The sequence below is a fragment of the Poeciliopsis prolifica genome, unplaced genomic scaffold, assembly GCF_027474105.1.
Source record: "Poeciliopsis prolifica strain line A6 unplaced genomic scaffold, Auburn_PproV2 SCAFFOLD244, whole genome shotgun sequence".
Lineage (NCBI taxonomy): Eukaryota > Metazoa > Chordata > Actinopteri > Cyprinodontiformes > Poeciliidae > Poeciliopsis > Poeciliopsis prolifica.
The window spans coordinates 54,716-77,119 of NW_026562619.1; the positions used below are offsets into that span (position 1 = coordinate 54,716).

A 22,404-nucleotide genomic window follows, 5' to 3' on the forward strand; every position below is an offset into this window, starting at 1 on the left:
CTCTATGTCAGAATATTCCTGCAGATCTAAATGTTTGTGCATTTCTCCATGGAGACTTGATCCTACCAGACACAACCTTCAATTTAATGGGGGCAAAGTAATCAATGATATCTGAGAGTTTAGACAGAAAGCTTCATACCAACTCATTTACATCATTACAACTTAGTGGTGAGGAGGAAGAATAGATTTGATTAAAAGTTTCTGCTGTGTTATCTGTGAAAGAACATTTTGTGACCGTAACTGATTGGATAAGTGAGTCAAAGATCTGGACAAGAAGAAATCAAACATTCTGAAAAATGACTTTCAGTGTCTTGTTAGCATAAATGAAAAACTGAAAATAATGGTGTTTATTAGTGGACTGATAACAAAAGCTGGTAACATAATCCCTGGAAAAGATGAATGGTTTTAGATTAGATTATATTTTATTGATCATCAAGTGGATAATCAGATCATCTCCAGTTTTCTGATTAAAAGCAGAGTTTAAAAATGATATTAATAATTTCACCAAACCAAAAAATTATCAATCATAAAACAAATCAATCATTTGATCAATAATGTTTTATTTGGACTTTTTGTTCTTCATGCTGAGATCATCAGAGCTGCTGTTTAATCACTGACATCTTATGTGGTAGGATCTTTAATATATTAAAAGTGTCAAAAAATGGAAACATCTTATCAGTGAAGGTGTGTGTGAAGGTGTGTATGTGTGTGTTAGTATCCAGATCAGAGAAGGACAGCTTTCCTCTGTCCCAGTCCAGATTCACTCTGATCCTCTGGAGAACCTTTTGGACTGAGAGACGAGTGGAAGGAGCTGGTGGAGACCATGCTGAGTATTCACCTTCATAGAACCGTATAAACAACAATCCAGACTTTATGAGTCCCTTCCTCTGAACAGACTCTTCTATCACACCGAGTCTCCAGTATAAACTGTCTCCAACATCAACATCCCAGCTGTGGTTCCCTGAGTTAAAACCATCAGAACTCAGAACAGACCAGTAATAATCAAATCTCTCTGGATTATCAGGAAGCTGCTGTTTCTCTCCTCTAGTCAAACTGGTCAGATCTTCAGACAGATGGAGTTCTTTACCAGCCGTGTTTGGGTCCAGAACCAGAGGAGTGTAGGTCACCATGGTCTGCATGTTGCTCCAGATGTTGAAGGCCAGGTTGCCCAGATGTTTGGCCTGGTCTATCAGAGCTCCTGAGGGAAGCTGTGGATCCTCCAGCAGGGGGCAGCGCTGGACTCTTTCCACTGCAGCCTTGTAGTTGTGCAGGAATGAGACGTCTTCAGCTCTCAGCTCCTCCTCTGTGGCTCTGACTGTGTCTGAAAGAGCTGCTATCTCTCTGCTCAGAGCCTCCATCTTCTCCTTCATCATCCCTCTCTTCTGCTCCTCTTCCTCCCTCAGTGCAGCCAGCCTGGCCTCCTCTTCCTCTGCTAGAAACTGATGAAGCTGCTTAAACTGCTCCCTAATCTGCCTCTCTGTGTGTCGGGCCTGGACCTTCAGGGTTCTGCTGTCTGACCAAACTCCTCCTGAACTTTCTTCCTGAGATCCAGCTTCTTCTTTAAAGGCTCCAGAGTTTCCTGAAGCTTCTCTTGTGTTGCTGAGCAGCTTCATCAATGGGTCTGAATCTGTGACTGGTGTAGTTTTCTGAGTCTCTGTAGACGACACACACTGGCTGCTGATGGTCCAGACAGAAGAGTTTGCGTTTCTCAGAGTGCAGACTGCAGAGATCCTCTGAAGCTCTCTTCTGTCTCCGCTGTAAGAAAGTCTCACACAGATTCTTCAGAGCCAGATTACGTGGTGGATTTTTGATGAATGATCTCCTTTTACAAACTGGACACTCTCTTCCTGGTTTCTCTCTCCAGGATTTCTGCAGACACTCCGTACAGAAGCTGTGGCTGCATGACAGAAGAACCGGATCCTTAAATATGTCCAGACAGACCGGACAGCAGAGATCATCGTCTGGTCTGGAAGCCATTTCGTCTCTGCTCTCTATCAGTGAGGCCTTCGGAGAAAGGAATCAGAGTTAATCAACAATACAGAAATAATCTTAATTATATAATGAGATTAACTAAAATGAAAGCATAAAAGAAACACATAATAAAGCAATGAGAATAACAAATATTTGATTAACAATATCACAATTTCTCCAACACCGGTAGTTTGGGTGGAAGGTAGGTGACACATATGATCCTGAATGTTTTCTTTGAGTTTTTTTCTCTCTGAACTATTTCCTGTTTTTCTGTATTTCTAGGATCCTATGGAAGATTTTCTGTTAATCAGCAGGTTTATTATTTATTTTCTAATGAGAATCAGATACAATATGGTGTTAATTATCTCACATTTTCTGCCTTCTCTAATGTCTTATTTAAACAATTGTTCTTTTTTGTTTAGAGGGAATGTGGTTTCTGTTTCAAACTTGTGGTGTTCCAGACACAGAAATTAATGAAACTCTGTAGGTGGCGCTCTCGTGGTTTTTGAGAGTCTGGTTAGAGAACCTGTAACTACAGAAGAAGAAGTGAGTTCCCGTTTGGAAATAAAATGTTGCTATGTGCTTGGTCCAGTCGTCTGCTTGGACATCATTTATTTTGAACTAGTGTTCCATACACAACAGAATTTTGGCGACGAGGATGGGATTGTTCAAGCTGGAAGGCACAGAGTGCGCAGAAGCTGCGGCTCCATAGAGGCAAAACGGGACCGTTAAAAAGCCGACCGTTTGGGTGAGTGAAAGGACCGCCGAACCAGAGCTACAAAGATGGCGTTTGGAAAGCCAGAAGATTTTCACTTCGAGGAAAGTGAGGAAAGTTTTGACAACTACCGCGAGCGTCTCGAGCAGTATTTTGCGGCAAACGACTTGGACACTAAAGATGAGAAAACTAAGTCGGTATTTCTCACGGTGGGAAAAAGATCCCACAGCTTGCTGATGGACCTGTGTGCTCCGGATAAACCGTCAGAGAAAAGCTACGAGGAGCTGGTGGGTTTGCTGCAGAAGCACTACGTACCGAAGACTAACTTTATTGCAGAAAGGTGCAAGTTTCACGGAAGAAACCAAAAAGACAATGAAACAATCAGTGAGTACGTGGCTAGTTTACGAAAAGTAGCAGCTACATGTAAATTCGGGACTTTCTTAGAGGAAGCTCTGCGTGACAGATTTGTCTGTGGGGTAAAGAGCAGCGAGCTGAGAGACCGTCTACTCAGCACCGCGCACACCAAAGACTTGACGCTGCCGCTGGCTGTAGAGATGGCGCTATCCTTTGAGGTAACCAAGGACAGTGCACAGCAATTTGCACAGAAAGCTTTCAAGGCTCATGTAGTGGACAAAAGAGTGAAACCAAAATACCGTGAAGCTGAGAAAAAACAGTGGCCGGTAAGCCCTGTTATCGCTGCGGTGGAAAAAATCATAACCCGAATGACTGCAGGTTTAAAGAAAGTGAGTGCCACGAGTGTAAGAAAAAGGGACACATCGCAAAAGCCTGTTGCACGCGTAAAGAAGGTTGTTCGAGTACGACCAAAGGAACCATGCATCTGGATTTTAAGAGGCAACCCAGCGCTCTCAAGCAGCGCCATGATGTCTGCGTTCAACAGCAGGATGTCCACAGTCTGCATAGCCCCCCTGAAGATGCGCCCAGGATGCAGATCCAGGCAACCAGCATGGGTTAAAAGAGATCCCGAGGACAACCAATTCCTGTCACACATCAAGAGAGACAGAGCAGCCAGTAATGTGGTTCAGTGCAAGACGGAAGCTGCACCGAACTCTGACACTGTTCCAGATCTGACATTGGACAGTCCAGATTTTGGTCTGTTTGAAATGAACACAGGTAATGATGACATTGTAAAGCCTTACTATGTGTATGTCAGTGTAAATGGTTCAAGAGTGAAGATGGAACTAGACACTGGTGCCGCAGTGTCAGTGATATCTGAAAATCTGTATAGGCGCAGATTTAAATCAGTCAAACTTAGTTCAGCAAATTGTGTACTTAAAAACGTACAGTCAAGAGTCATTTACAGTTGATGGGTAAATTTGTGGCAAAAGTGAAATGTCAAGAGACCACTAAGAAACTAGAACTGTTAGTAGTAAAAGGAAGAGGCCCTGCTTTGATGGGTAGAGACTGGATTAGCCAGTTGAAGCTAGACTGGTCACAGGTGAACAGAGTGGCTCCAGTAACAGTGGAAGACATTTGCGCTCAGTATGGATCAGTGTTCAACCCTGAGCTAGGCAAGTTGAAAGGTATTAAAGCCAAGTTACATGTTGTTCCAGAAGCAACGCCAAAGTTCCACAAACCAAGAAATGTTCCATATGCATTAAGAGGAGCTGTTGAAAAGGAACTGACAAAATTGGAGGCAGAAGGAGTTATTTCACCCACTAATTACAGTGAGTGGGCTGCTCCAATAGTGTGCATACCTAAAAAGGATGACAGTGTGAGACTATGTGGAGACTATAAAGTCACCATCAATCCATGGTTAAACGTGGATCAATATCCACTTCCAAAAACGCAAGATCTATTTGCAAAATTAGCAGGAGGTCAGAAATTTACCAAACTAGACTTATCGCAGGCTTACCAGCAAGTCCAGTTGGAGGACAGCTCTAGGTGCTACCTGACCATCAACACTCACAAAGGGCTGTATCAATACAACAGGTTGCCCTACGGTGTTGCAAGTGCTCCTGCAATTTTCCAGAAAATAATGGATCAAGTACTTCAGGGCATGGATGGTGTTATCTGCTATCTTGATGATATTTTGATAACTGGTAAAGATGCAGAAAGCCACCTGAGTAACTTAAAGGAGGTCCTTAAGAGGCTCCAAAGCTACAACCTTAGGGTAAGGAGAGAAAAATGTGAATTCATGCAAGACAGTGTTTCATATTTAGGACATGTCATTGATGCTACTGGAATTCATCCTATGAAGGAAAAGACAACCGCTATTCAGAAGGCTCCAGTTCCAAGAAATGTAACTGAACTTAGGTCATTCTTGGCTCTGTTAAACTACTATGGGAAGTTTATACCAAACTTATCGACTCTGATCCAGCCAATGTCAGCACTGCTACACAAAGATGCAGACTGGAGTTGGTCAGAAAGTTGTCAGAATGCTTTTGAGAATGCCAAGAAGGCTCTTCAATCTGACAAAATCTTGGTACATTTTGATGCAGAGTTACCACTTATTTTAGCATGCGATGCATCTCCTTATGGAGTTGGTGCTGTAATCAGTCACCAAATGAAAGATGGAAGCAAAAGACCGATTGCATTTGCATCACGAATGCTAACTAAGACTGAACAAAACTACTCACAAATTGAAAAAGAAGCACTTGGTTTAGTGTTTGGTGTTATGAAGTTCCATGACTATCTTTATGGAAGGAAATTCATTTTGGTAACAGACCACAAACCATTGCTAAAAATCTTGGGACCAAAAACAGGTGTACCAACACTAGCTGCTGCTAGATTGCAAAGGTGGGCTCTAATTCTAGCTGCCTACAAATATGAGATTCAGTACAAAAGATCTGAGCAACACAGTAATGCGGATGCTTTATCAAGGTTACCGATGAAACCAAATGTGGATGTGGTGTCAAACCCTATTTACAAAGTATCTTATCTTGACGAGCTACCTATCACTGCAAAGGAGGTTGCAAAAGAAACAGACAAAGATCCTGTGTTAAAGGTGGTGAAACAGCTGGTGTTAACTGGCTGGCCTAAACATGTACAGGATGAGTTGCTGAAGCCATATTTTCAGAGACGTTTTGAGCTCACTGTTGAAGATGATTGTCTACTGTGGGGATTACGAGTGGTGGTGCCTAAGAAATTAAGGGATCAGTTGATTTCTCAACTACACGAGCATCACTGGGGAATAGTAAAGATGAAATCTCTTGCCAGAAGTTTATTCTGGTGGCCAGCAGTAGATGAGTGCATTGAACAGGAAGTCAGTGAGTGTACTATTTGTCAAAAGCAGCGTAGTATGCCTTGTACAGCACCAGTGCATACCTGGAAGTGGGCTGCCAGCCCGTGGGAGAGAATCCATCTGGACTTTGCAGAGGACCACAAGCAGATGTTTCTAGTAGTTATGGATGCCTATGCTAGATGGCCAGAGATTATTCCCATGCATACTACGACTTCAGTCAAAACCATTGAAACACTGAGGAATTTGTTTGCTGCTTATGGGTTACCAAAAGAAGTTACAGATAACGGTCCTCAGTTTGTTTCACAAGATTTTGAGTTTTTTCTAAAAAAGAATGGAGTGCAGCACATTAAGTCACCTGCTTACCACCCTGCCAGTAATGGACTAGCAGAGCGCTTAGTCCAAAATCTCAAAAAGTCACTAGCCAAGAATCGAGCTGTAGGTGGTTTAACACTTGAGCACTGTGTTGCAAATTTTCTTTTAGGGTATCGAAACACACCCCATACAACCACAGGGAAAACTCCTGCTGAGTTATTCCTAAAAAGACAAGTTAGAACAAGACTGTCACTGATCAGACCCCAGTTTTCTCATAGGATGCAACAAAGAACGGAACCAATGCTCCCACGTCTTAGAGTGTTCACAGTAGGTCAACCTGTTTTAGTAAAGAATTACAGGGGAGGGGAGAAGTGGTTGAACGGAGTTGTACAAGAGATTTTGGGTCCTGTAACTTACAGTGTGGAAGTGAATGGAAATGTGTTAAAAGACATGTAAATCAGATTCTGGGTGTAAATGGAAATCCAGTTTGTGTTACACAGACAGACTTGTCTACAGGAAACTTTTGGAATGAGGATGTTGATCTTGTTACAACTAAAGGTGTGGATCAACAGGTGGAAGAAAAAACTGTTGGAAGTCCACCAATAGACATGTCTTCGCCTACAGTCGAAAGGAACACTCGTCCAGTGAGGAACCGGCGTCCTCCTGACAGACTGAACTTGAAATTACAACTCTAAATGAGAGTTAGAAGAAGTTTCTTGTTTTCAGTTATGTTCATACGGAAAAAAAATCCTGAAAAATGTATACTTGATTGAGAAGTACTGATTTTACAGGGGAGGAGCTGTGGTGTTCCAGACACAGAAATTAATGAAACTCTGTAGGTGGCGCTCTCGTGGTTTTTGAGAGTCTGGTTAGAGAACCTGTAACTACAGAAGAAGAAGTGAGTTCCCGTTTGGAAATAAAATGTTGCTATGTGCTTGTTCCAGTCGTCTGCTTGGACATCATTTATTTTGAACTAGTGTTCCATACACAACAAAACTGAATGATCTTATAAAAACATTTTTCAGTCTAAATCCTGCTGTTTAAAACCTATCAGCTCATGTAAATGCCCTTTAAAAGGGAGATATTTTAATAAAAGAGCCGAACACGGTGCTTTTACTCCAGCGATTATTTTCTCAGTTTAGCTTCCAACATACACAATGGCGTCAACATGTTATCTCAGTTTAGCTTCCAACATACAAAATGGCGTCAACATGTTATCTCAGTTTAGCTTCCACAAAATGGCGTCAACATGTTATCTCAGTTTAGCTTCCAACATACACAATGGCGTCAGCGTTGAGATAGCAGTATCTTAGCACGCTAACAACGGAACTAACAACGGAATTTTTTAACATTAGAAACATCGAAAATAACTTACAGCTTTCCGAAAGTAAATAAACTTATTTACAACCTGAAGGTGTGTATTTATGTACTCTTACCTGTAAAGGGGATGTCTTGATAAAAGGACCCGGACACGGTGCGTCTGCTCCAGCGATGATTTTTTATCTAAGGAGGAAATTCCGGTGCTCTTCACTATGACTAGCGGAAGCGTTAGACTCCCCTGCTGGTTGAATCTGGCCACTGCTTCAGCCAAATCAGACTAGTCAGCCTCTGAGATAACAAAATTTCAACCCATCACAAATTTGATTAATTTTCTGACATTTGTATGTTCTAAAACTGAGATCATGTAATTGCAGAAAATTCTGTAAATGTAAACCAAAATAATAGTTTTTAAAATTCAGAAAATTAAAATAAAAGCCATCAAATAGAAACCCTCTATTGATAGTCCTCCATAAACAATGGAGGAGTGTCAAAACTCCTCCATCAATATCCTCCAACATGAAAGTCTTTTTGTTGTTGAAAAACTTTCATGTTGTTTCAAATACTTAGAAATAGGTTTTATTACGTCTCCATGCATTGATTTCTTCTTGGATGGTTAAGATTCACTGAAAGTCATCATAATGTAGAGCTGAGTGTCATCTGCGTAGCTACTCTAGCTAATCTTATTTCTTGTGATAACCTGAGTTAACAGGAGCCTCAAGATGGAGTCCTGAGGGACCCCAAATTTGATTTTTGTCAGCTCCGATAAAAACATACTTGAAAAAAATAAATCCCTTTTATTGTAAAATGATTGGTTACCAGTAGAAACGCACCACAAACATGTTGAATTTGATTATTTTAGATTTTTATATATTTCTAGTTGAATTCAGGCTTAAAATATATTGTAAGGAAGGTCGCATCGCGAGATTTGTTGTTTTTAAGTCTGTTTATTCTCTTCTTGACAGCTGGGGTTGCCTTAGCAACCAGTTCTAACAGCTGATCCGTTATGTTTGTTTACTGTTGTTGGATGGCACTCACCGCTTGCTGCCCGGACATCGCTGAACGCTGTCCGTGCCAGAGCTAGAGGCCAGAAGCCACACAGTTCATTGTGGCAACAGCTCAGTTTTTGTTGTAATTCCTCCGTGTGCTGGAAGGAGTAAAGTTTCTGCAAGAGACCCTTCGTTTTTTGTCGTGTATCTTCAAGTGCCGACACGCCTCCTTAACAACGGAAATCAAAAAGCACGACAACTGGTGTCAGAAGTGGGATCATCTACAAGACTTTTGTGAGTGAATCCAATCGTAAAGAAAATATCCAAGCCATCCTGAACTAATTACAACTTAAAGACAAGCTACAACCAGAGCAGGAAAAGAAATCGCGCTGAGACAGTAATAAAGCTGCTGCAGTACTACCGCGTAGCACTTCCGGTCCAGCCCTTCACAATAACGGCAACAGTAACAAAGTTGGCACAGCGTTGAAGAAGGTTGTTTTTTGGTCGTATTCTGTCAATATAAGAGCATGAGCAAACTTACCAACGGGAAAAAAATAAATAAAATAAAATGACAGAGGATTTACAAGGTGCTACAGCTGGCCCTGGAGAGGCAGACACAGCTCCAAAGTGGTTACAGGCTTTGCTGGAAAACCAAAATCAACAAACAAGACACTTTCAAATGATGTTGGCTCCTGTCCTTTCACATATAACTGGACAATCAGCTGTACAGCAAACCCAAGCATCAGGTACTGTTCCTGAGAGGATGATGACTTAATTCCAATTCATTCTACAAGAGAAAGGCATACATGTGAAACACATGCCCCTTTGGATGTGACAACTAGACCACGTATTCACGCTCCTTTTGCAGCTGAGCTGGAGGTTATAAATGAAAGATCACGAAGCTCAGGCCCAGTGAGACGAACCACCACCCTGGACCTGACCCAAGACACAGAGACATCAGGACAGTGAACCTGAGGCCCAACACACTTTTACCTACAATGATGAAAGAAGGCAAAATAATACTGGAGGCCATTATAACAACTGGTCAGAGTTTCAGAGGCCTCTTCAGAGGCCATCATATATTAGCCACATATGATGGAAATGAGGACTGGGACTCTTTTCTGATGCCGTTCGAACGCCAAGCCAGGAAACACGGATGGACTGCTGCTGAACGAGTGGACAGGCTGCACGAGTGTCTGAGGGGAGCTGCAGTACGCTACGTTTGTTCATTACCAGAGCGCACAAAGGAAGATTATGTTCTCTTGGTGGAACAGCTCACTCAACGCTTTGGGAAAAAAGACCCTCCCACAACAGTACGAAGAAGACTGGGAGAACTTCGACAGGGGCGGGAGACATCAGTTGAGTTTGCAGAGGAGGTAAGACGCCTGACCACCCTTGCATATCCAGGGGTAGATCTCCTGCTGCAGGACCAATTGGCAACTGATGCTTTCCTCAAAGGCCTAAGAAACCAGAAAGTAGCATACGAAGTAATGAATCGTGACCCAAGCTCCTTCATAGAGGCCCAAAAGTTTGTGGAGGCTCATGAGCATAACTTTAAAGCTACGGTGGGTCGGGACACAGAAGTAAAAAACAGAGCAAGGCGCATTTCATGGGTTGATGAGGGGGACATGTGCGATGACAGTGCAACAATGTCCCGCAGGGTCAGTACTCCCCAGTATGTCACAGCTGATCAGTTTGCTGCACTGGCAGAACAAGTGAAGACCCTTGTTAGCACCGTGGGGAACCTACAGCTCCAGGTTGCCAATTTACAGCCCATAAGTGTCGGATTCCAAAACTCCAAGGCAGCCCAAAGTCCTGCAACAGAGAGGAAACAAAATTATCAGCACATGCAGCAGAGGGCGTTCTCAAACTCCAAGTCCAAATCGTGGAACAACTGGCCCGTGTTTTAAGTGTGGGGAGACAGGGCATTTTAGGAAGGACTGCATTAGGGCTCCCAGTCCTGTGACTGCAAGAAACAATAGCGACAAGTATATAACAACCCACTGCAGTCAAATGGAACCACAACCTCAGATTACCAACTACAAGGCAGACAGTTGGCTGCACTAAGAAGAAGGGTGAGAGCCTGCAAATTCTACTGACCCTAAATGGCATCCCAACGCAGGCCGTAGCTGATACTGGAGCTCAGACAACTGTAATATCAGAGGAGCTTTATCAGAAAATCCTGAATGGTAATTCTGCACCCGCAGACCTTCACCATACCTACCTACTAAATGCAGGAGTCGGAGATGGCATGAAAGCTAAACATGGACTCACAGTGACCTTCCAGATTGGGTCCAAATCCATAGACTGGGAAGTACATGTAGCCCCTATAAGAGACTCTGTCCTCCTCGGATTGGATCTGATGAAGGCCCATGATGTTGTCATCTATACCCAAGGCAAAGTTTTCATTGGGGATGAATTGATCCCTCAAAAATTGTGCGAGATGATGGATCAGACTACTGTGTGGCTAGAGTAACTCTGGAAAGAACCTCAATCATCCCAGCCAAATCTGAATGTGTTGTGTGGGGTGAAGTGGAGGACCCACAGCCAGGGGTTACAGCATTATTGGAACCCTTGAACATTGCAAACAATGTAGCCTCTGGAAGTGTTGTTGTCACCATGAAGCCAAAGGCACCAATCAGAGTATGCAATTTTTCAACCAAGAGAGTGGCTCTACAGAGAGGAGTGTGTCTTGGACTCTTAGTTGAAGTTTATCCTCTGCCCTCATTTGCACCAAAACCAGATGCAATGCCTGCACCATCACTGGTGGTTGGGAGAGTAGCAACAATCTCTGACATTCCTGAGCACCTTCAAAGTTTGGTGGCTACCATAAGTGAGACCCTCAGTGAGGAACAGCAACAGCGATTCATTCAGCTACTCCTCAAATACCAATCCATCTTTGCTAAAAGTGACTCTGACCATGGCTACTTGTCTGCTGTTACACACAAAATTGACACTGGGTCTGCCAGACCTGTGCGTCAACCTGTGAGAAGAACCCCTCTTGGATTTCAGGGCGAGGAGGAAGCACATCTAAAAAAAATGCTGGCGGAGGGCATAATCACACCCTCAGCATCTGAGTGGGCTTCTCCAGTGGTCCTAGTTCGAAAAAAGGATGGAGGAGTAAGATGGTGCATAGATTACCGCTGTCTGAACAACCTAACAATCAAGGATGCTTATCCATTACCCCAGATTGAAGAATGTCTTGATGTTGTGGGTGAAGCCATCATGTTCTCTACTCTTGACCTTCAATCCGGCTATTGGCAGATTGCAGTGGATAGTAAAGATCGAGAAAAGACAGCATTTATCACCAAATGGGGCCTTTATGAATACACTCGAATGCCATTTGGACTATGTAACGCTCCAAGTACATTTCAGAGAGCAATGGAGCTTGTTCTCGGGGGCCTTCAGTGGGAAACTCTTCTCATCTACCTGGATGATGTCATTGTCATCGGAAATGGAGTAGATCAAAGTTTAGATCGGCTCGAGCAGGTTTTTCAGAGGTTCCAAAGCTATGGATTAAAACTAAAACCATCAAAATGTCACCTGCTGCAAGAAGAAGTTCTCTTCTTGGGTCACGTTGTGAGTGGCAAAGGAATCAGTCCAAATCCAGCCCTCATAAAGAATGTTCAGCAGTGGAACTCCCCCAATAACTTACAGGAGCTACAAATCTTTCTTGGACTGTGTAACTATTACCGGAAGTTTGTTCCCAATTTTGCAGAGCTGGCAAGCCCCCTCCATACTCTGCTCAAAAAAGGGACAGTGTTTCTATGGACTGATGAGCAGCAGTCTGCATTTATGAGGCTCAAAGAGAGACTGACCACTGCACCAGTGTTGGGGTATCTCCAAGCTGAAGGGAAGTTCATTCTGGATACGGATGCCTCAAACAACAGTTTGGTGCAGTTTTGTCACAAGTACAATGGGGAGAGGAACGAGTTCTGAGCTATGCTAGTAGCCGCCTTTCACCGGCCCAGCAGAGGTATTGTGTCACTCGTCGTGAATTACTTGCTGTTGTTCGTTTCACACGGCAATTTCGGCATTACCTACTAGGTAGAAAGTTTCTACTTAGGACCGACCATGGCAGTCTGACCTGGCTTTTTAGGTTCAAATGTCCTGAAGGACAACTAGCCCGTTGGCTTGAAGAATTAAGCCAGTATGACTTTCAGATTGAACATCGAGCTGGCAAACAACATGGTAATGCAGATGCCATGTCAAGGATGCCAGGAGAAAAGGTGGATAATTGTGACTGTTACCAGGCAGGGATTAACCTGTCAGACCTGCCATGTAAAGGGTGCAGGTACTGCCAAAAAATTCACATCCAGTGGGCCAAGTTTGAAGATGACGTGGATGATGTTGTGCCTTTAGCCGTAAGGTGCATCCAGCCCAGAAGCAGCACCATTAATGAATCGCACACATTAGGGGATCAGACATCTGTGTCCCTACCAGAGAGGCCGGAAGTCAATTGGCTTGAATCCCTTAGTCCTGAGCAACTGTCAACACTCCAGAAAGCAGATCCTGTTCTCACTGTTCTTCACAAATGGAAAGAAACAGGGACACTCCCTACCAAAGATGAAGTGGCGCTGGAGAGCCCTGCAGTGAGGAAGTTCTGGCTCTGTTGGCCTCAAGTCACACTGAGGCAAGGAGTGCTCTATTACTCCTGGGAGAGAATTGGAGATCAGCGTCCAAACTTGCTGTTATTAGTTCCCTCGTCCATGCAGAAGGAAGTCTTGGAATCATGCCATAACCCTCCATACTCTGGCCATCTAGGAGAAGCCAAAACCCTGGAGCGTGTGCGTCAGAGCTACCATTGGTTTGGCATGGGTGGAGATGTTCACCTGTTTGTCAAGAGATGCCCACATTGTAGTGCATGCAAGGTCACAGGTCCGGCAAAGAGAGCAAAACTGCAAAGCTACCAAGTTGGAGCACCACTGGACCGCCTACATCTTGATATCCTTGGGCCATTCCCCATGTCCAGCACTGGGAACAAATACATTCTTGCTATTATTGACCAGTTCACAAGATGGGTTGAAGCTTTTCCTGTTCCTGATCAAAGTGCTGAAACAACTGCAAGGAAGCTAGTCTACGACTTCATTGCCAGGTTTGGAGCTCCACTCGAGCTACACACAGATCAAGGTCATAATTTTGATAGCTGTCTGTTTCAGAATGTCTGCAAGCTCCTGCAAATCACTAAGACCAGAACTACCCCTTACCACCCCTCCTCCAATGGACAAGTAGAACGTTTCAACAGGACCTTATTACAGATGCTTCGATGTTATGTGAATCAGGACCAAAAGAACTGGGACGAACAACTGCCACTACTCACAGCAGCTTATCGCAGCTCACGACACACAGTGACAGGGTTCACCCAATAGGCTTATGCTTGGCAGGGAAGTCCACCAACCACAAGACATCCAGTCTGGCACTGCAAAACTCAAGGTTGATGCACTACAAGCTGGAGATTTCCTCTACAACCTGGAAGAAAGCTTAAAAGAAGCACAAGACCTGGCAAGAGTCCATCTTCGTACTGCACAAGAGCGGCAGAAAAGGGTGCATGACCTCCGGGCCAAAGAACACTTCTACAGTGTAGGAGACCTGGTGTTTGTCAAAGATGATGCAAAGAAGAAAGGGTTAAGCCCTAAACTTCAGAAACAATGGAAAGGCCCATTAATTATTGCAGCTTGCAGTGGTCCTATGCTGTATGAAATACAGGGCCCCAAGCGCAGCACAGTGATGCACCATGATCGGCTCAAGCCATATGACAGTGATGTGATACCAGTCTGGGTTTTACGCCAAAGAAACAGGCTGCTGCAAAATTGCCAAGACCAAGAATTCCAAAAAAAGAAGAGGATGTCGCCCTGGTTCCTCTGCTACCGCTGTCAGATGATCAGGATGAAGACCTCCATCCCAAGGACCCAGGATGCCATCCAGATGGACGACTGGGGGATTCACACGCGTCTGAAAAGACTGTTAAAACAGCTAGTGGTCGTTTAGTCAAAAGACCACAGAGATTTAGGCACTAGTTAATTTAGAGAGTTAATTGAATGTTACAATTAGATAATTTAAATAACTTAGTTCTGTTTTCTTGCCCTTATGGCACACATGTTTCAGTAGTTAAGTTCTTATAACTACTACTTTTTTCTAAATTTTGGCTGTATAAGCTGTACTGAAGGGACTCAGTATTCCTAAAGGGGGGATAGTGTAAGGAAGGTCGCATCGCGAGATTTGTTGTTTTAAGTCTGTTTTATTCTGTTCTTGACAGCTGGGGTTGCCTTAGCAACCAGTTCTAACAGCTGATCCGTTATGTTTTTACTGTTGTTGGATATGGCACTCACCGCTCGCTGCCCGGACATCGCTGAACGCTGTCCGTGCCAGAGCTAGAGGCCAGAAGCCACACAGTTCATTGTGGCAACAGCTCAGTTTTTGTTGTAATTCCTCCGTGTGCTGGAAGGAGTAAAGTTTCTGCAAGAGACCCTTCGTTTTTTGTCGTGTATCTTCAAGTGCCGACACGCCTCCTTAACAACGGAAATCAAAAAGCACGACAATATTATATGACTCCCACTAAAAAAAAATCCAAATATTTTGCTTTCATGGCTAATCTCCGTATCCAGCTTTTGGTATCAGCCTGTAATGAAGGTCTTCATTACGTGTAGGAAGACAGTTTAAATGTTTTAATTGTTTACTTAGATTGGCTTATCTCAGTTCTTTCCTTATAAGGATTCTGGGAGAGACCAAATATAGAGGGGGAGCAAAGCACTGTGACTTTTAGAATTTATTAATTGGATTGATATTTATAAGAGTATTTATAGAAATGAAATGATTGCTATGAAATGAAGTGTTTAATATTATGTTGAAGATGTATTGTCTTGTTTGTGTATATGTATTTTGTTTTATTCTGCTGTGAATTGAGTCTGATTTGGCTGAAGCAGTGGCCAGATTCAACCAGCAGGGGGAGTCTACCGCTTGCGGTAGTCATACTGAAGAGCACCGGAATTTCCTCCTTAGATAAAAAATCATCGCTGGAGCAGACGCACCGTGTCCGGGTCCTTTTATCAAGACATCCCCCTTTTACAGGTAAGAGTACATACATAAATACACACCTTCAGATTGTAAATAAGTTTATTTACTTTCGGAAAGCTGTAAGTTATTTTCGATGTTTCTAATGTTAAAAAATTCCGTTGTTAGTTCCGTTGTTAGCACCGTGCTAAGATACTGCTATCTCAACGCTGACGCCATTGTGTATGTTTTAAGCTAAACTGAGATAACATGTTGACGCCATTGTGTATGTTTTAAGCTAAACTGAGATAACATGTTGACGCCATTTTGTATGTTGGAAGCTAAACTGAGATAACATGTTGACGCCATTGTGTATGTTGGAAGCTAAACTGAGATAATAATCGCTGGAGTAAAAGCACCGTGTTCGGCTCTTTTATTAAAATATCTCCCTTTTAAAGGGCATTTACATGAGCTGATAGGTTTTAAACAGCAGGATTTAGACTGAAAAATGTTTTTATAAGATCATTCAGTTTTGTTGTGTATGGAACACTAGTTCAAAATAAATGATGTCCAAGCAGACGACTGGAACAAGCACATAGCAACATTTTATTTCCAAACGGGAACTTCACTTCTTCTTCTGTAGTTACAGGTTCTCTAACCAGACTCCCAAAAACACGAGAGCGCCACCTACAGAGTTTCATTAATTTCTGTGTCTGGAACACCACAGCTCCTCCCCTGTAAAATCAGTACTTCTCAATCAAGTATACATTTTTCAGGATTTTTTTTTTCCGTATGAACATAACTGAAAACAAGAAACTTCTTCTAACTCTCATTTAGAGTTGTAATTTCAAGTTCAGTCTGTCAGGAGGACGCCGGTTCCTCTCTGGACGAGTGTTCCTTTCGACTGTAGGCGAAGACATGTCTATTGGTGGACTTCCAACAGTTTTTTTTTTCTTCCACCTGTTGATCCACACCTTTAGTTGTAACAAGATCAACATCCTCATTCCAAAAGTTTCCTGTAGACAAGTCTGTCTGTGTAACACAAACTGGATTTCCATTTACACCCAGAATCTGATTTACATGTCTTTTAACACATTTTCCATTCACTTCCACACTGTAAGTTACAGGACCCAAAATCTCTTGTACAGCTTCGTTCAACCACTTCTCCCCTCCCCTGTAATTCTTTACTAAAACAGGTTGACCTACTGTGAACACTCTAAGACGTGGGAGCATTGGTTCCGTTCTTTGTTGCATCCTATGAGAAAACTGGGGTCTGATCAGTGACAGTCTTGTTCTAACTTGTCTTTTTAGGAATAACTCAGCAGGAGTTTTCCCTGTGGTTGTATGGGGTGTGTTTCGATACCCTAAAAGAAAATTTGCAACACAGTGCTCAAGTGTTAAACCACCTACAGCTCGATTCTTGGCTAGTGACTTTTTGAGATTTTGGACTAAGCGCTCTGCTAGTCCATTACTGGCAGGGTGGTAAGCAGGTGACTTAATGTGCTGCACTCCATTCTTTTTTAGAAAAAACTCAAAATCTTGTGAAACAAACTGAGGACCGTTATCTGTAACAACTTCTTTTGGTAACCCATAAGCAGCAAACAAATTCCTCAGTGTTTCAATGGTTTTGACTGAAGTCGTAGTATGCATGGGAATAATCTCTGGCCATCTAGCATAGGCATCCATAACTACTAGAAACATCTGCTTGTGGTCCTCTGCAAAGTCCAGATGGATTCTCTCCCACGGGCTGGCAGCCCACTTCCAGGTATGCACTGGTGCTGTACAAGGCATACTACGCTGCTTTTGACAAATAGTACACTCACTGACTTCCTGTTCAATGCACTCATCTACTGCTGGCCACCAGAATAAACTTCTGGCAAGAGATTTCATCTTTACTATTCCCCAGTAGAGAGACATTAGGGACAGGTTCTCGTCAAGTCCCATTTTGACAGGTCCCCTTTGACCTAATTTCCCCCCCCCCCCCCCCTCCCTCCCCCCCCTTCTCCTTCCCCTCCTCCTCCTCCTCCTCCTCCTCCTCCTCCTCCTCCTCCTCCTCCTCCTCCTATTGATTTTTATCTTTTTAAAGAGTAATACCAATACAACAACAGTTATTTAATCAAGAAAAATTTATATAATTATATACTATGTCTACTGAAGGTTTAATTAGATTTGGAATGGATATGTTGCTTCTGATTCTGTGACTGGCGTACAACTGTGGTCTGAGCTGTGGGGCTTGATCAAATATAGGTACGGCCTGTGAAATCCATATGGTCTGTGTGTTAGGTTTTTCTGTTTTCTCTCTGCTGAATTCAGAAAATGTCGTATATCTGACTTTCTTTTTAAGAGTAATACAGCACCCAACAACAACAACAATTATTTAACCAAGTAAAAAAAAAAAAAAGTATATAATTATGTAGTGAAGTTGAAATAGATTTGGAATGGAGATGTTGCTTCTGATTCTGTGTCTTTATTCAGCCAGGCATAGAATTGGAGGTCCGAGCTGCGATACGCAGAGGCTTGCTTGCTTGCAAGTAGGTGCGAACTTTGCTGGATGCAGACAGAATGACAAATTAGCCACCTCGGGGGAATTCAGAGCAAGACCCTCATGAACCCCGCTGGTTCATGAGGGGGGCAAACCAGAGCGACATCTGGTTTTTGTTTTTTTTTTCTCAGTTTATCGCTCTTTGTCTAAAGAGTGATTACCTTCAGTTTCTGTGAGCGACACACGCTTTAAACACATTTGAAACTCATAGATTTTTCTGTAACACTCACTAGTGATACATTTCAGTAAATGTTTCTCATTTGTACATGTACTTCTTAAGAATATGTGACTGTTTGTAAGCAGGCCAACGGGAGGTTATTCAAATTAGACTTTTAACTTTCCTTGGTTAAAGAATTTGTCCAGAATTTTCCAAAATTTATCCTCGCATCATTGTAAATGCTACTTTCGTTCAATTTTTTTTCCTGCTGCTGAATCAACACTGATCTTCCCAGAGCTTCATGCTTTCTCCAAAATAGTAAACGCCGGTATAAACACATTTGAAACTCATACATTTTTCTCTGTAACACTCGCTAGTGTGAAACATGTCAGTAAAAGTTTCTCATTTGTAAATTTATTTCTTAAGAATATGTGACACTTAAACAGACCTTACTGAGACTACTCATATTTAAGTTTTAGCTTTCCCTAGAGTTGAAAGTTATTTTTTTTCTCTTTCTTTCTTTATTTTTTTAACACTGCACAACTACGCTCCGACATGGTAAATTATTTTGTTACCTTTATCATTATCCACTACTTTTGTCTCTAACTTATATGCTGTATGTTTCTCAGCCCAAATGATGCTTTTTTCCTCCATCCATCATTTTACACACTTGAGTGTGTTCAGTAACAAAATATAGTTGTTGAATTTTCCATTACTGAAGCTTATAAATGATCAATGTAAACTTTCAGTCTGTATTCAGATAGTGAATACAATTCCTATTATTTAGATTGGATGTTTTAATGCATGCACTTGGATTTCTATCGATTTATTGAATAATAGTCTGCGTAAATATTTATCAAACTGAATGGCCATTCAGGTTTCATATAATTTTTTTAGTTTGGTTTTTGTTGCACAACTTCAAATATATGCTGGCTATCAACCAACCATTCAATCAGTGATTTTTTTCTTTTTTTTTAAAATAACCCCTCTCACATCTTCTGACAACTAGCCCCAAGTTATAATAACATTAACTAAGTTTTGCTAATGGTGCACTTTACCTAAAAACAAATATTAAAAAAATAAAACATACTCACTACACAGCCCCTTCTCCCAGAGCTGGTCACAACATGGTGATTGTTTTTTTTTTTTACCGTTAAAATTATCTACAGCTTTTGTTCCTTGCTTCTCATGATGCTATCTGTTCACTAATGTTCACTAATGTTCACTAATGTTCACCTCTTGTAAATGATAAGCTTATTAACGAACAATATGAACCATCAGCATGCGTTAAAGAAGATCATATCAGTCAGATGAAGTAAAAATATCATGATACTCAAAGCAATCAAAAATATATTGATCTGAAAGGTAATTTCTCCTTTTCAGGGAGCTTAGACTGAATGAAAGGAATTATTGAAATATACGACAAAATATTTAATTTGCAGAATTCCGATAATAGAACTTCAACTATGAATTGAAAGATTACATTGTATTTATTAACTGAAGATCACTTAATAAATCAACTGTTAATTAGTCATCATACTATGTAAATGACTAACAAAATTTGAACAAACAAGAAACTTGACTACCTCAAGGGATTTCTCACATTGGAGAATCAACTGTCTGATTTTCTTTAGCCCACTAAATTTAACCTTACCAAAGCTCTACAGTAAAGCAAACGGGTACTTAGTTTGAAGCCTGAATCAGATGCCTTCAGCCTTCTGCTGAACCTGGACTTTGGCCGCTCTCAGTGTAAAATAAAACATCAGACTTTTTAAAAAAAAAAAAAGTCCAAGTGAACATCACTTAATTATCATCAACTAGTTGTTTATACTCATCTTAAACCATTGGCAGGAATCTTTGGATAAAACACACAAACAATAAAAAAAAAAGCTTTATCAGTTAATCTATTTAAATTGAGTCCACGCAACAACAAAAATAAAATAAAAAGTGAACTATCTGAAAGTAGTGAGGATGTTGTGTGCTAAATGTTTAACGTTTTAACATGCCCAGCAGACACCACACCATTTCTGCTCAAGCAAACCACAAGGTTTTGAACAGGACAACTATGTCCCAAAAAAAAAAAAAAAATGAGACCGTGTATCTTTATTGTATGTAGCAAATATATTGCTGCTGGTGCTGCTGCTGCTGTAGGTAGAAAATAAAAGAAGTTTTTTTGCAGAGAATAATATTCTGGATGAGTTTAAGAATATTCTTTGCCAAAATTACACAGTGTAACTACACTTGTATTTTATATGTTGCAGTAACTGAATCTTTTGAGGCAATTGGTTTGCATAAATTTAAGTAAATCCAACCTATTTTCCTGCTCTACATACTTAGCTAGCAATTTGCCAGTTAGCTTCCCAGTCTGAATTTCTGTGCAATGTCTTTATTCAGTGAACTCTTCTATCCTGTACTCCAATTCTATTCCTGAACTCCGATATTCTACATCCATTTTGTGAATGTTTTGCTTGCTTGCTTGTTGATCTTCAGCATGCTCTGAAGGCAGTATCGAGTTTCTCTTACTTTAAACCGCCCAACTTGCACCTGATTGGCACTTTAGCCTTTTGATTCCCTCCCAGTGAGGCGGTGCTTCACAAAGCAAATTGATTGTCAATCTGTTGCTCTCTGCCTGGTGGTTGTTTCAGAAGATGAGGAAACATGGTGACTGAGGTTTACAGCCAACTAGCCAGATTATGCAGCTTTTTTTTTTTACTAGATAGCGGTCCTAAAAAACTACATACCTTTAAAATATGAACAAATACGTACAATTCCTTAATTATTTGATTCATGGGTGATACAAGTTTGGTCATTTGGAATGCAACTCAAGGACTGTGGCTTCTTAATGTAAGTATTTCTGCTACTGGACAAGAAACAAGGTTAAAAGATGACAGTTGTATTTACTGAGAGCAAGACTATGTCTAGTTATCAGGACAGACTGAGACCTGTAAAAAAACTGTTGGATCCATATGACACAATTATGATCTTAATATGACAGAGGAGGGAACCGGTTATCTGCTCCAACAATGTATTAGCCTTCAAGGAAATCATTTTGGATGCATAGAGCAGAAATATCTCAACATCAGATTATTATTATTGTTTTTACTCTTATATCAGTGATTTAAAACATTTTTTAAATTTTTGATATCATGCAGTACCATGCAGTACCATGTGGTCGACCGCAAAGTTGTGCGTGAATGTAAAAGTCAATTATTTTAGTCACCCAAAGAAAATTGTAATGTGTTTATTATGAGTAGGATTAACCGAGCTGAAGGGAAAACAAAGAAAAAAGGAGAAATAAATATTCAGCGATACAGAATTGACTCAGCAAATATGAACCTAGGAAATTATTGAAACCTTCAAGAATTTTATGTGGCATAAGATATTTAAGAAAAATAATTCTATTTCTTTATTTGGTTGTTATCTCTAAAATACGTTTTTATGTTGAACCCCAGACATCTAACCTCTTTCCCACAGTTTTTCATTTTGCTCCACTATACTTATAGTCAATGTTTTAAAAAAATAAAAAACCCAGTACAGAGTTTTGAAGCGATGGAGGAAATTTACGTCAATATGGAACCTGTTGAACAAAGTGCATCTCATCCCACAGGTAAGAACAAAGTTACAGAGAAATATAGTATGTATTTAATTTAATTACATTTTGCTAAGGCTCAGGTTTCTGTTCAGGTTTCTGTTCAGGTAGCAGCAGCTCCAAAGAGAGGCTCTGCCTCGGTGTGGCCGTATCTTTGGGAATCCTGAACGTTTTCCTTTTGACCGAACTCATCGCCCTCAGTGTACACAGTGAGTCTTGTTATAGTCATCTTAAAGATGTAAAAATGAGTACATTTTATGTTTCTGTTATAAAAAAAAAATGTCATTGATTCCTTTCTGAAATCGAACTGATGAATTAGCAAGGGTATAAAAAGAATAAAGCTTGATGACTCAAAGTGATGCAGAGAGCTGAAACATTACGCGATGTTACATGAGTTTGAATTATTTTCAGCAATGCTTGCATTTGCAGCATTTAGGGTAGAATGTCTCCTCTTTCTTTTTTTTCAAACGATTTTCTGTTCAGCGTTACCTCAGTTTAAATTCTACAGCAGATTTTACACCTGATTGGCACTTTTGCCAAAATCATGAAATTATTTTGTAAGTCTTAAGTGAAAATACGATGCAACTTGTTTTTGCAAACACGTTTGTTGATTTTATTTA

The 22,404-nt window shown here is 41.3% G+C and overlaps 1 pseudogene; it reads right to left on the reverse strand.

Moving 5' to 3' along the window:
• Positions 1–567: 567 nt before the first annotated feature.
• The window catches only part of LOC129357357 (nuclear factor 7, brain-like), a 32,838-nt pseudogene continuing 11,001 nt past the window's right edge, over positions 568–22,404 (reverse strand).